Source organism: Monodelphis domestica, chromosome 1, assembly GCF_027887165.1.
Source record: "Monodelphis domestica isolate mMonDom1 chromosome 1, mMonDom1.pri, whole genome shotgun sequence".
Classification (NCBI taxonomy): Eukaryota; Metazoa; Chordata; class Mammalia; order Didelphimorphia; family Didelphidae; genus Monodelphis; species Monodelphis domestica.
In genome coordinates this window covers 260,779,711-260,792,136 of record NC_077227.1, presented here as the reverse complement: position 1 = coordinate 260,792,136, position 12,426 = coordinate 260,779,711, and the positions used below count along the sequence as shown (strand labels likewise).

Genomic DNA, 12,426 nt, shown 5'->3' with positions numbered 1-12,426 from the left:
ATAACCCTTGTTATGACTTGCTGGAGTCTTTTTGCTAGTATCCTATTTAAGATTTTTGCATCTATATTCATTAAGGAGATTGGTAAGGTTTTCTTTCTCTGTTTTTGATCTGCCTGGTTTTGGGATCAGTACCGAATTTGTGTCATAAAAGGAATTTGGTAGAACTCCTTCTTTGGTTATTCTGTCAAATCGTTTGTATAATATTGGGATTAGTTGTTTTTTGAATATTTGATAGAATTAATTTGTGGATAAATCTGACCTTGGGGATTTTTTCTTAGGGAATTCTTTGATGGCTTGTTTAATTTCTTTTTCTGGTATTGGCTTGTTTAGGTAATCTATTTCTTCCTCTGTTAGTCTCAGCAATTTACATTTTTGTTAATAATCATCCATATCACCTAGATTTCCATATTTGTTGCCATCTAATTGGGCATAATAGTTTTTAATGATTGCTTTAATTTCCTCTTCATTAGAGGTAAGGTTTCCCTTTTCATCTTGGATACTGTCAATTTGGTTTTCTTCTTTTCCTTTTTTAAATTATACTGACCAGTACTTTGTCTATTTTGTTTGTTTTTTCAAAGTACCAGCTTCTAGTCTTATTTATTAAATCAATAGTTCTTTGGCTTTCAATTTTATTAATTTTTTCTTTGATTTTTAGTATCTCTAATTTAGTCTTCATATGAGGATTTTTAATTTGTTCACTTTGTAGTTTTTTAATTTGCATGCCCAATTAATTGATCTCTGCTCTCCCTAATTTGTTAATATATGAACTCAAGAATATAAATTTCTCCTCGAGTACTGCTTTGGTTGCATCCCATAGGTTTTGAAAGTTTGTCTCATCATTGTCATTTTCTTCAATGAAATTATTAATTGTTTCTATGATTTGTTCTTTGACTAATGGGTTTTGGAGAATTGTATTGTTTAATTTCCAATTAATTTTTGATTTACCTCTCCAGGTACCCTTACTAATTATTATTTTCATTTCATTGTGATCTGAGAAGGTTGCAATTATTATTTCTGCTCTTTTGCACTTGTTTGGAATGATTTTATGCCCAAATACATGGTCAATCTTTGTGAATGTACCATGTGGTGCTGAAAAGAAGGTGTATTCCTTTTTGTCCCTATTTATTTTTCTCCACATATCTTGTAACTCTAATTTTTCTAACATTTCATTCACTTCTCTTCCCACTTTCTTGTTTATTTTTTGGTTTGATTTATCTAGTTTGGATAGAGGAAGGTTCAGATCTCCCACTAGTATAGTTTTTCTATCTATTTCATCCCTTGAGTTCTACTAGTTTCTCCTTTAGAAATTTGGATGCCATGCCATTTGGTGCCTACATATTGAGTACTGATATTTCCTCATTGTCTATACTGCCTTTTATCAGGATGTAATTACCTTTCCTATCAAGTTCTATTTTTACTTTGGCTTTGTGAGATCATGATTGCAGCTCCTGCCTTCTTTTTATCAGTTGATGCCCAATAGATTTGACTCCATCCTCATGTGTGTTTCTTGCAGACGGCATATGGTAGGGTTTTGGATTCTAATGCACTCTGCGCTTTGCTTGCTTTTTATGGGTGAGTTCATTCCATTCACATTCAGAGTTATGATCACCAGTTGTGTATTTCCCAGCATTTTGATTTTTACTCCTAGTCCTACCTTTTCTTCTTTCACTATTTCCTTCTATACCAATGGTTGTTTTTAATCAGTCCCTCTACTTCCCTCCTTTCTTATCCCCCCCCCTTATTTTCTTTGTAGTCTTTTTTAAAGTACCCCCCCACCCTATCCCTCCCTTATACTGCTTCTCTCCCCACCAGTCCATTTGTTACCCTTTTACTCCCCTATAGGGCGTGAATCTATTCTCTGCCCCAATGGATTGAATTGTTCTTCCCTCTTTGCGTCCATTTTAAAGCACGTAAGAATTGAGTATTTCCTGTCTTCAACCTCTTTACCCTTCCAGTGTATTGGTGTTCTCCCCCCTTCCCGCCACGAGCTTCTTTGTGACATATAAATTTACCCCCTTTTGTTTCTTTTCCTATTTCTTTTAGTATTAACCTCTTTTTTTAGCTCTAGTTGTGTGTGTATATATATATATATATATATATATATATATATACATATTTATGTCTTGTTATTTCATCCTATACAGTATGTCACTGTTTCTTCTAAATGTAATTCTTCTAGCTGCCCCAGTGATAACAACAGTTTTTAAGAGTTAACAATGACTTCTTTTCTTATAGGGATACATGTCATTTTATCTTATTGAGTCTTTGAAAAAAAAATTAGTGTTTTTTATTGTTGTTTGTTTGTTTTCTTTTTCTTTTTTCCCCTCTTTTTAAATTACCTTTTGATGGTTCTCTTGAGTTCTGTGCTTGGACATCATTTTTTCTGTTCAGGTCTCATCTTTTCTTTACAAATTCTTGGAATTCTTCTATTTTGTTGAATGATCATACTTTCCCCTGTAAGAATATAGTCTGTTTTGCTGGGTATTTGATTTTTGGTTGTAGACCTAGTTCCCTTGCTTTCCAGAATATCATATTCCATGAATTTTTGTCCTTCAGTGTAGACACATCCAGATCCTGTGTTATCCTCACTGTTGTTCCATGGTATCTGAGTCACTTTTTCTTGGCAGCTTGTAATATTTTTTCTTTCGTCTTATGTTCTTGAATTTGGCTATAACATTCCTGGGTGTTGTCAGTTGGGGATTAAGTACAGGAGGTGATCTGTGGGTTCTTTCAAATAATTTCTATAGTATGACATCCAGGCTTTTTCTTTTGTGATGGTCTTCTGGTAGACCAATGATTCTTAAATTGTCTCTCCTTGACTGATTTTCTAAATCTTCTGTTTTATGAATGAGATGTTTCATATTTTCCTCAATTTTTCCATTCTTTTTATTTTGTTTTATACTGTCCTGCTGTCTTATGAAGTCACTTGTTTGTAGTTGTTGTATTCTGGTTCTTAAAGACTGGATTTCATCCCTAGCTTTTTGGTCATCCTTCTCCTTCTGGTCTGATTTTCTTTGGAGGTCATCTTTCATCCTCTTTGCCTCATCTTTCATCTCCTTTGCCTCATTTTCAAGCTGGTTGATTTTGGCTTTCAAGACTATTTTCTGTTTCCAGATGACTCATCTTTTTTAAGTTCTTTTCCCAATTTTCTTCAGCCTCTCTTAATTGTGTTTTGAATTGCATTTTGAGTTCTTCCCAAGCCTGTATCCAATTTGCTGGGATTTCTTATTTATCCTTCGCTGATCCCTCCTCCTCCTTCTCTATTTTGTTCACTCTTTGCCTGTACAGAAGCTGTCTATTGTAATTTCTTCTTTTTCTGTTATGTGCTCATATTTACCCCTTCTTTGCTCCCTGTATTTATCTGTGTTCTTACTCATCATTTTTTTTAGGGGTTTCTATCAGTCTCCCCTCTTGGAGCTTTGATAGAAGGTTTCTCCCTGTAGTCTGTGGGGGAGGGGTGTTGTAGTTTGAGCTTCCTTTCCTCTGGAGGCTTTTGATTGGATTAAATTAATGTCCAGCAGTTTGTGGGGGAGGAGAGCTTGCTTGTCCTCTGGTGGCTTTTGATTGGATTAAAGTTCAGGAGTCTGTGAGGGAGGGTTGTTGGAGTTTGGCCTTCCCTGACCTCTGAAGACTTTTGATGGGATTTAGTTCAGCTGTGTTGGGCTGGATGTGCCCTGAGGCCAATATCTCCTGGAGGGTTAGAGCAAATGGTAGCTCTGTCCAGGCTGCCAGCTCTGAGCTCCAGTTCTAGCTCCTTCCCCACCACCTGTGTTTGACGCTCTGAGCCTGGCACAGCCCTGCTCGCCAGGTACATTCTTCATACCATTTCCTTTGACCTCCCAGAGTTTCCTGCTACTGGTGGAGGCTCAGCGCTCTAGGTGGGGGGGGGGTCGTCCTGGGACCTTCCTTCTCCCTCCCCCTTCAACCGGAGTGTTCTCGATTCTGGCTTTTGCGGAGGCGCACCTTTTGCATTGAGTCTAGCAGGAGGGTTCCTTGGCTCTGTGTTTTTGTTAGGTTTGATTTTCAGTCTCCTAGGAGAAGTCATTTTGTGATCAGTAAGGAAGGGTTTTCAGATGTCTGAACTTCTGCTGCTTCTAAGCTGCCATCTTGATTCTGACCCCCCAAAAACCCCCCAACCATCACCTCTATATTAAGAGTTGGGAAGTATGTTTAATTGGAGGTCTTCTTAGAGTCATGGTTGATCTTTGCATTGAACAGATTTCTCCTTTCAGGCCTTTACAATGTTGCAACCCTTATGAATTGTTCTTAGCATATTTAAAGGGCTGTCATGTGGGATAATGTTATTTAGGCTTCCTGGGTTTTGATTTATATTTTCTACATAAGCTTTGATGTAAATCGGTGTTAAACCTAAAAAATAAGTCCATTAATAGAAAAATGGGACAGAACTAGTTAAAACAGGAGTAAAAAGTAATCAAATACTTGAGATATGATAGTTCTTGCTACTCAGCATTTAATTTATCTCTTTGATATTTAGTAGCAATGTCAGAAATGGTGCTATTGTTCTTAATACCTAATAAGATGGGAACACCTGTCTGTTAGCCAGCAATTACAAATGACTTCTGAACACATCTGTCTATGTATCCTTATGTAATAGGCACTAGGTACTTATCTTCAACTAAATCTTTGCAAAAGATAGAACAATGCTATTCAAATTGACATTCCTGGTATAGACTCTTGCTTAGGAAATATGATTAAGTTGTCACTCAAAGGCATTTTCAGAGTAAGATAGCACTTAGTCTGTGTGGGTTGTTTTCTGATGCTCTATCTTAATAAAAGAATACAAATTAACTTAGAGTAAGAAAAACATCATGTTGATAGATAGCCCTGGCACCAAGAAGAAAGGGATTCAATACCTTCTACTAACACATATTAGCAATGTGAATGTGTACAAATCATGTTAGTGTCCAAGCCAGATCTAGAAGGTTATCATTAGCAAATAACGTGTTGATCTGTATTTTTGCAGATTTGCTTTATTTTTGCATTGGTGATTTCCATACTGAGAGTTCCATCAGTAAAATAGAATAAGACTCGCTGATGCCCCTCCATCCCTACCAACCCTGACAGTACCACATAGTTTGGTGAAATTAGAGAAATGGAATGCATAGATAATGTTAACTAGATTGGCTCTCTAAAATTTCTGATATCTCAAATGAACTATTGGAGCATGTTGAATTAGTCCATGGTTGATTTATATGCTTGAAGCTTTGATATTATTTCATAGTGATTAAAGAAGTAGTTAGTGTAACAAATATTCAATAGATGGTTGACATTTTATTATGAAAACTCCTTATTCTGATTTGTATTCTTCTCTGGTCTGCAAGCCATACCTCCCAATTCCATTGCCCAGTCAATTTAAATTAATGAAAATTGTGTATCTTTTTTTATTGAGGAGGGAAGAAAATCTCAGAGTTTGTGTCATACATAGCATTTGGAAGAAACAATTGTATAACATTGTATGGGAAGTTATCTTCTACAAAATGAACTTTGATACATTCACATGGAAAATTGATTTCATTTTCTGGTCAAAGGAAAAAAAAAATTCTTATGTTGCAATTGACTTTTGGAAAAAAAGGAGTAGCTAGAAGAGAATAGAGAGGTCTTCCTTCAAAGCCTGTTGAAATATAAGCAACTGCCTTAAGTGCTTTTATGTTTTTATATTCATAATTGATAACCAAATGTTATGATTATGTAAAGCCTTGCATACTGTGATTTTATATTTGAGTCACTACTAAGAATCCCTTGAGGAGAGAGGTGGAAATAGAGGGAAGTAATTTGGCATAATGGATAGAGAAATGTGGACTGCCAAGTTAGAAAGACCTTTATTCAAATTTTACCACCATGTTCCACCTATGTAACTCAATGCAATATGCAAGTCACAACTTTTCAATGGCTCAAGCAGTTCCCAAATTGTACATTGCAAAGTATATCCTGCTTTCCCATTGCTAGATTGAGCAGGAAGGAACTCAAGTAATATCTCAAAATCATGTCTGTCCTATGTAACCATCTCAATACTTTGGGAAAAGACCAAATGACTTTTGTAATTATTAGAGGATACCATTCATTTTGTCAGGCTAGTTTATAAACTTTTTTTAATCTCTCTTAGCAGTATTGACTGCTATTTTACTTGTCAGGCCTAAGAGAGACTATAAAGAATATACAGTAACTAAAATGGTATCCTAAATACTATTTTTCCTCAACTCTTAAAAAACATTGCTAAAAAAGAAAAGGCAAAATATCATAATGGAGGGAGAGAGGAGGAGGAAAGGGAGAGAGGGAGATGGATGAAATGCCTGCTTGACTCTGTATCACTCAAATAACCTTGAATTCCACTAGCAAACCCTCTAAGGATCTAAGGTTATATATTTTAGAGAAGGTGCTGACCTGCATTAAAATGTATTTTCTCATTTCTGAGTTTTTTTTATAGTAATGAAACCCCAGGTCTAGTCCTTTGTCTCTCTCTTTGTTGATTTTTTAAAAAATTCTGTTCTTGTGTTGGAGATTTCTTTTAAAAGTTGACTTTTTTTAAAAATTGCAAATGGACACAACCCTATTTTTGTTTTCATGGAATGAGCTCTTTAGATTTGTTTTCCTTTCAAGGACAGGGCCTTGGTGAGTTTGGTTATTTTGTTACTCTCAAATTGAAGTAGAACAAATCATGGGAGAGTGGAAATTCACTTAACCCCTGTGGTTCAACCAATCTCTCAAATGTATAATTAGGTATTGTTCTCTGGACCCTTGCTTGTTTAAAAGTACTGGCTTTTTCAACATTTGGTCAGAGAAAATCACCTAAAACAATATGAACTTTGGAATGCTATTTCTATTTATTTCCTATTCTGACTGGGGAAATCAAGAAAATAATTTTTTTAAAGTTTGGTATTCTTGAAGGAAAGAGTAGGAAAAATGATTTTTAAAATCATTACATTTTTCATGTATCTCTAGATACAAATAAAATCAAGTGACTGATATTAAGTCATTATTTTCCTATGAAATTTCAGTACTTAAGAGACTTCAGAACTTAAGAACACCCCCTACCCCATAGTCCCACATACACACATAGCAAGAAAAATCAAGTTAAAGAAAAGTATACTTCAGTTTGTAAATTATTCTCCAGAATGGTTGGATTAGTTCATAACTCCACCAGCATTGTGTTTTTTTTTTTCCCATATCTCATTTAGCATGCCATTTTCCTTTTCTATTATGTTAGCCAATATGATAGGTGAAGTAGTATCTTGGAGTTGTTTTAATCTGCATTCCCATAGTTAATAATGATTCAGAGCATTTTTCTTGTAACTCTTGATAGCTTTGCTTTCTTATGAAAACTGCCAGCTCATATCCTTTAACCATTTAGCATTTGGGGAATGGCTCTTATTTTTGCAAATTTGACTTTCCCTATATATTAGAGAATAGATGCCATTTCCTGTTTTCCTACTAATTTTGGTTATATTAGTTTTCTGTGTGCAAATGTTTTAGTTTCATGTAAATCAAAGTTATCCATTTAACATTTAGTCATCCCTCTTTCTCTCATTGGTTATGAATTTTCCCTTATTCATAGAACTGACAGGTATGTTTCCCCATGTCTCCTAATTTACTTATACCATCACCTTTTTTTATCAAACTAATTTGTCCAATTTTGACTATTGTAGTATATAGTATGAGATGTTTATTTAGGCCTTGTTTCTTTCAAAGTTATTTCAATTTCCCCAGCAATTTTTGTTAATTGGTGAGTTCTTATCCCTGAAGCTTGGACCTTTGCTTTTATCAAACATTAAATTACTGTTGCCATTTATGACTCTATTGTGTAAGTAATCTTTTCCACTGTTCTACCACTGTATTTCTTGTCCAGTACCCAGTTGTTTTCATGGTTACTGCTTTGAAATATAGTTTAAAATCTGGAACTGCTACCTCATACCTTTATGCATGGATAATGATTTGGCCTTGTAAATAAATAGAAGAGAGATGGGTTGGATTCCCTTTGGGAACTTATGCAGTATTCATTTTAAAATAAAATCTTATTTTTATCTTTTGTTATACCATCACTTAAAATTTCCCCTGTATCTTTCCTTTCTCATCCCCAGTCATTTCTTATTACAAAAAAATTTTAAAAGAGGAATAAGAAAAAATATGTTCATGTTTCATACTTTGTTTAGCTGTTTCCCAGTTGGCCAGCATCTACTTTGTTTTCAATCCTTTGCTATCTCAAAAAGTGCTGCCATAAATATTTTGACTCGTGGTACTTTTTTTTTTTTAATCAGTGACCTCCTTAGAGTATAAGCCTAGTAATGGAATCTTTGGGTCAAAGTGTGAGAATATTTTAGTTGTTTTATTTGCATAATTCCAAATTGCTTTCCAAAATGGTTATACTGATTCATAACTGCACTATGATATAACTGCATTCCTATCCATTACTCTTCCAATGTTGACTGTTACTTATTTTGTCACCTTTGCTATAAAGCACACTCTATAAAGAGTGTGAAGTAAAACCTCAGGGGTGTTTAGATTTACATTTCTCTTGTTAACAGTGATTTGGAACATTTTTTCATGTGCTTGTTTATTGTTACCAATTTTTCTTTTGAGAGCTTTTGTTCATATTTTTGATCATTTATTTATAATTTTTAGGGATATGGCTTTTAGTCACACATACATACCTCAGTGTTTTTTTTTTTACTATATCCTCAGAAAAATTTAGTACAATTCTGCCTGCCTCTCTCTCCCCATTGGATTCTCATTTCATGCCTTCCTAGATGAGCACATGCCTATGCTGCTGTTACAAATGAACAGCCTTCATAGCTGCAGGAAAACTCTTGAGAGAACTATCTGCATCCCAAACCGTATTCATAGGAGATATGAGAAGGGGAAAAAAGGAGAAATTGTCTCTGACAAGCAACCTATGTGGTAGAATTAGCAAAGCTGTGGAAGAGGTTATTTGGGAGCCATTCAGAAGCCTTTATTTGCAGCTATCTTCTCTCTTTGGGCCCACCAGAAAGGCACATATATCAACAAAAGGGGTTCAAGGAATAGCTCATGTGTTCTGAATTACTTATGTGACATAGATCATACCATAAGAAACCCAATTTAAGGCATTTTTCATAGTAGGGATGACCTTGCTAGACATATAGACAGAAGATAGGTTTTTGGATCTGAAAGTTTTGTCCATTTTGGCATAGCAGCTTTGTTGCTAAATGTTAAAAAAAAAAAACAATCCACAACAGTTCTGTTTTAGGGGCTGAAAAATAACTTATGCCACAGGCCTGCAAATTTTCATTTGGTGCCTTTAATGTTTTTGTATTTGATAGTGCCATTTTTGGTTAGTGGTGATACATTTCATCCTCTTGGCCAATCCTAAGATTTCTTATCATAAAACTATCATGGTATAAATAGAACAAATGAACATTTTGTCCTATGTCCTCTGTCCCAAGTAAAGAGTTGTTAAAACTGTTTTAAAGAAAGTCTCCATTTTGTGATATCCCACAGTTTTTGAGTAGTTAGTATATGTCTTTATAGCGCAAAAGTAATTGGAAACTCCATTCCTGGAGGAAATGTAGACTTAATATTTTTCAAAATTAATTCTCTTTCTTTTTGCACATCCATTTCACTTTCTACTGCCCTGCTCTCCCAAAAAAACCCTCCATTGTAGCAGATAAATATAACTACTCAGAAAAAACTTAATCTCCGACTTATTTTATGATTTTTTTTTTAGTTTACTTGGAAGATATTCAGTAATTTTTTTTGCATTATTGTGATATTTGAATGCAGTCATAGATTTAAGTTTTATAATATTTTAATACTTTGCCAAATATTTGAAGATATCAAATATATACTTCAGGTAATTTTAATAGATAATGAATGATTGCTTAGGAGATTTCTTTGAACTCCAGGCCTTTTACAGTGCCTTGAATATTGTAGAAACTTAATCATTTGCTGAATTGAATTATTTTTAATATAAGTTATTTAATAGGAAATGTTTTTATTGATATAGTTCAGGAAAGCTGTACTACAGTTTTTTACATTTTTTATCTTTTTATTGATATCTCTATTGAGCATTTATATTTTATCTCCTCTCGGTCTGTTTTCTAGACCAGTTTTTCTTATGAGATATTTCACATTTTTCTTTTTTAAAAATTCATTTAACTTTTGTTTCATTGTTTCTTGATGTCTCATGGAGTCATTATCTTTCTCTTGCCCACTTCTAATTTTTAAGGAATTATTTTCTTTAGTTAGCTATTTCACCTTTTTTTTTAATGAGTTCTTCATGAATTGTTTTGTGTATTTCTTACCAAATTGCTAATTCTCTTTTTAATAATTTTCTTGAACCACTCTTATTTTCTTCCCTATTTTTTTCTCTACAAATCTTATCTCTTGGACATGAATTTCCTTTCTAGCTTTTTTTTTTAGCTCTTTTCATATTTTTGTCTTCTTCTGAGTTTATGTCTTAGTCTTTTATGCCACTATAATAATATGGTCATTTCCTTTGTTGTTGTTGTTTCCTTATTTTTCTAGTCTATTTCTTGACTTTGAACTTTATGTTAAAGTTGGACTCTGCCCACCTTGTAGTAGGGGAGGCACTGTTCTAAGCATATGACTTTTTCATTCTGCTCTTTTGAAATCTAGTTCTGGGTGTTTATGAATTTTTGATACTTTAAGGTAGTATCGTCCTGGGGGAAATATGGTCATTGCTCTCTTGTTCTGTACTCTGGTCTTTACCAAAGAAGAACCCCTGTTTTCCTTGTAGCTACATGTGCTAGGACATCTTTCCACCTTGACTCTGGGACCAGTGCCTCTGGTTCTTAGTGCCCAACCACCACCACTCCTCTTTGACCTGGAACTGTGTAAGGGCAAAATAATTACCATTCAGCACCAGCTATACCCAGTGACAGCCTAAGAGTCCCCTGTAATCTTTTTCTGAGCAGTTGTCTGAGCCCCTCACATCACTCTCTTGGCTGAGAACTCCTTAAGCTATTGTTGCCAAGTGTGTATGTAGGCCCTGGACAAACCTTCATCAGATCTCCACCATGGTGCTATAGACTTTTCCTGCCTATCTTTTAAGGTTTCTTAGGCTGGGAAAAACATCTCACCCTGACTTTTTATTGGCTCTGCCTCTCCAAGATTTTATTTGAGTCATTGTTTTAAAGTTGTTTGGAGGGGAATGTTGGGGAGTTTAGCTGGATAACTGCCTATTTTCTGCCTCTTTCTGTCTCTCCCCCAAACTTTTGATAAAACAACATGTGCTATTCTTGTGGGATAGATGGAAATATGTGGACTAGATGCTAATACAATTGCTTTTAAATAATTCAGTCTTTGAATTAAATGGATTCAAACTAGTTAGATTGTTAGTCTCAAAGATTAATTATTAATATCTTAGTATAAACAAGGCAGAAAAATTCTGCCGTGGAGGATTGAAAACCTTAGATATTTCTTCTTGGTTCTGTGCTGTTTAAAAGTTTTATCAATGACTCAGATAAAGGCAAAGATGGTATGTTCAGCATATCTGCAGATGACATCAGTCTGGAATAGATAGATAACACACTGAATGACAGCCTCCAAAAGATCTTGGCAGGCTAGAATTTTGAGCTAAATCTAATATGATTATGTTCAGTAGAAATAAATGTAAAGTCATGCCTTAATTGACCTGAAAAAGGTTTTGTAACATTAAATATATCATCATTACAATGAGTCATCACTGTCAGTCAACAACAAACATTTATTAAGTTCTCACTATGTGCCAGACACTGTGTTAAATGCTGGGGGAATACAGATATAAGCAGAAAGAAAGACTGCCTGCTCTCAAGGAGTTTACATTCTAATAGGGAAAGCGCACACATAAAAAGGAGTTGAATATGGGGTGGGAGACAGAAAGGAAGGACACAGTAGCATGACAAATAAAGTCCAGAAGCTTAGGAGTGCAGCTTGGAGAGAAATGAAGACATGGTAGGCCTTGGCTTCACCTTTCAAATAGAGATTCTGGTAGTAATGAAAGGGAAAGGCTTTGGGGGAGGAGGATATTTGTGGTCTGTGAGGTTCAGGGTTAATGTGAAACTTCCAGATTGAAGAGGTTTCTGGGACATTGTAGAGAAGGCTTGGGAGAGGCTATTGTGTAGCTTGGAGAATGTGATGTGGCACCAAGAATATGATCCTGGGCTATGTTAAAAGAAATATAACTTTGAGGAATAGTGAGGTCTGGCTATACTCTGCCCTCATTGTGTCTTATCTCTTTTATTGTTTTGTTTTGTTTTGTTTTTTGTTCTGGGCACCACAGTTAAAGAAGAACATTGATAACTTGGAGAGTGTCTAGAAGACAGCCAGGTTGGTGAATGGCTTTGAGGCAGGCTGTATTATATAAACATCAATAGAAGTAACTGCTCTGGAGAAGACAAGACTCAGGTGGGACAAAATAGCTTGCCATTCATT

The 12,426-nt window shown here is 34.9% G+C and overlaps 1 protein-coding gene across 50 annotated transcripts in view; it reads left to right on the top strand.

Moving 5' to 3' along the window:
* Positions 1-12,426, top strand: part of SIPA1L1 (signal induced proliferation associated 1 like 1) — a 368,156-nt gene that overhangs the window by 154,464 nt on the left and 201,266 nt on the right. For 11 of the 50 annotated variants that reach the window (XM_056810744.1, XM_056810735.1, XM_056810743.1 and 8 more), the window contains one exon: positions 12,275-12,399. The exons of the other annotated variants lie outside the window; for them this stretch is intronic. The gene's annotated coding sequence lies outside the window, so the exon portion shown is untranslated. The remainder of the gene's footprint in view (positions 1-12,274; positions 12,400-12,426) is intronic. 50 annotated transcript variants of the gene reach the window in all.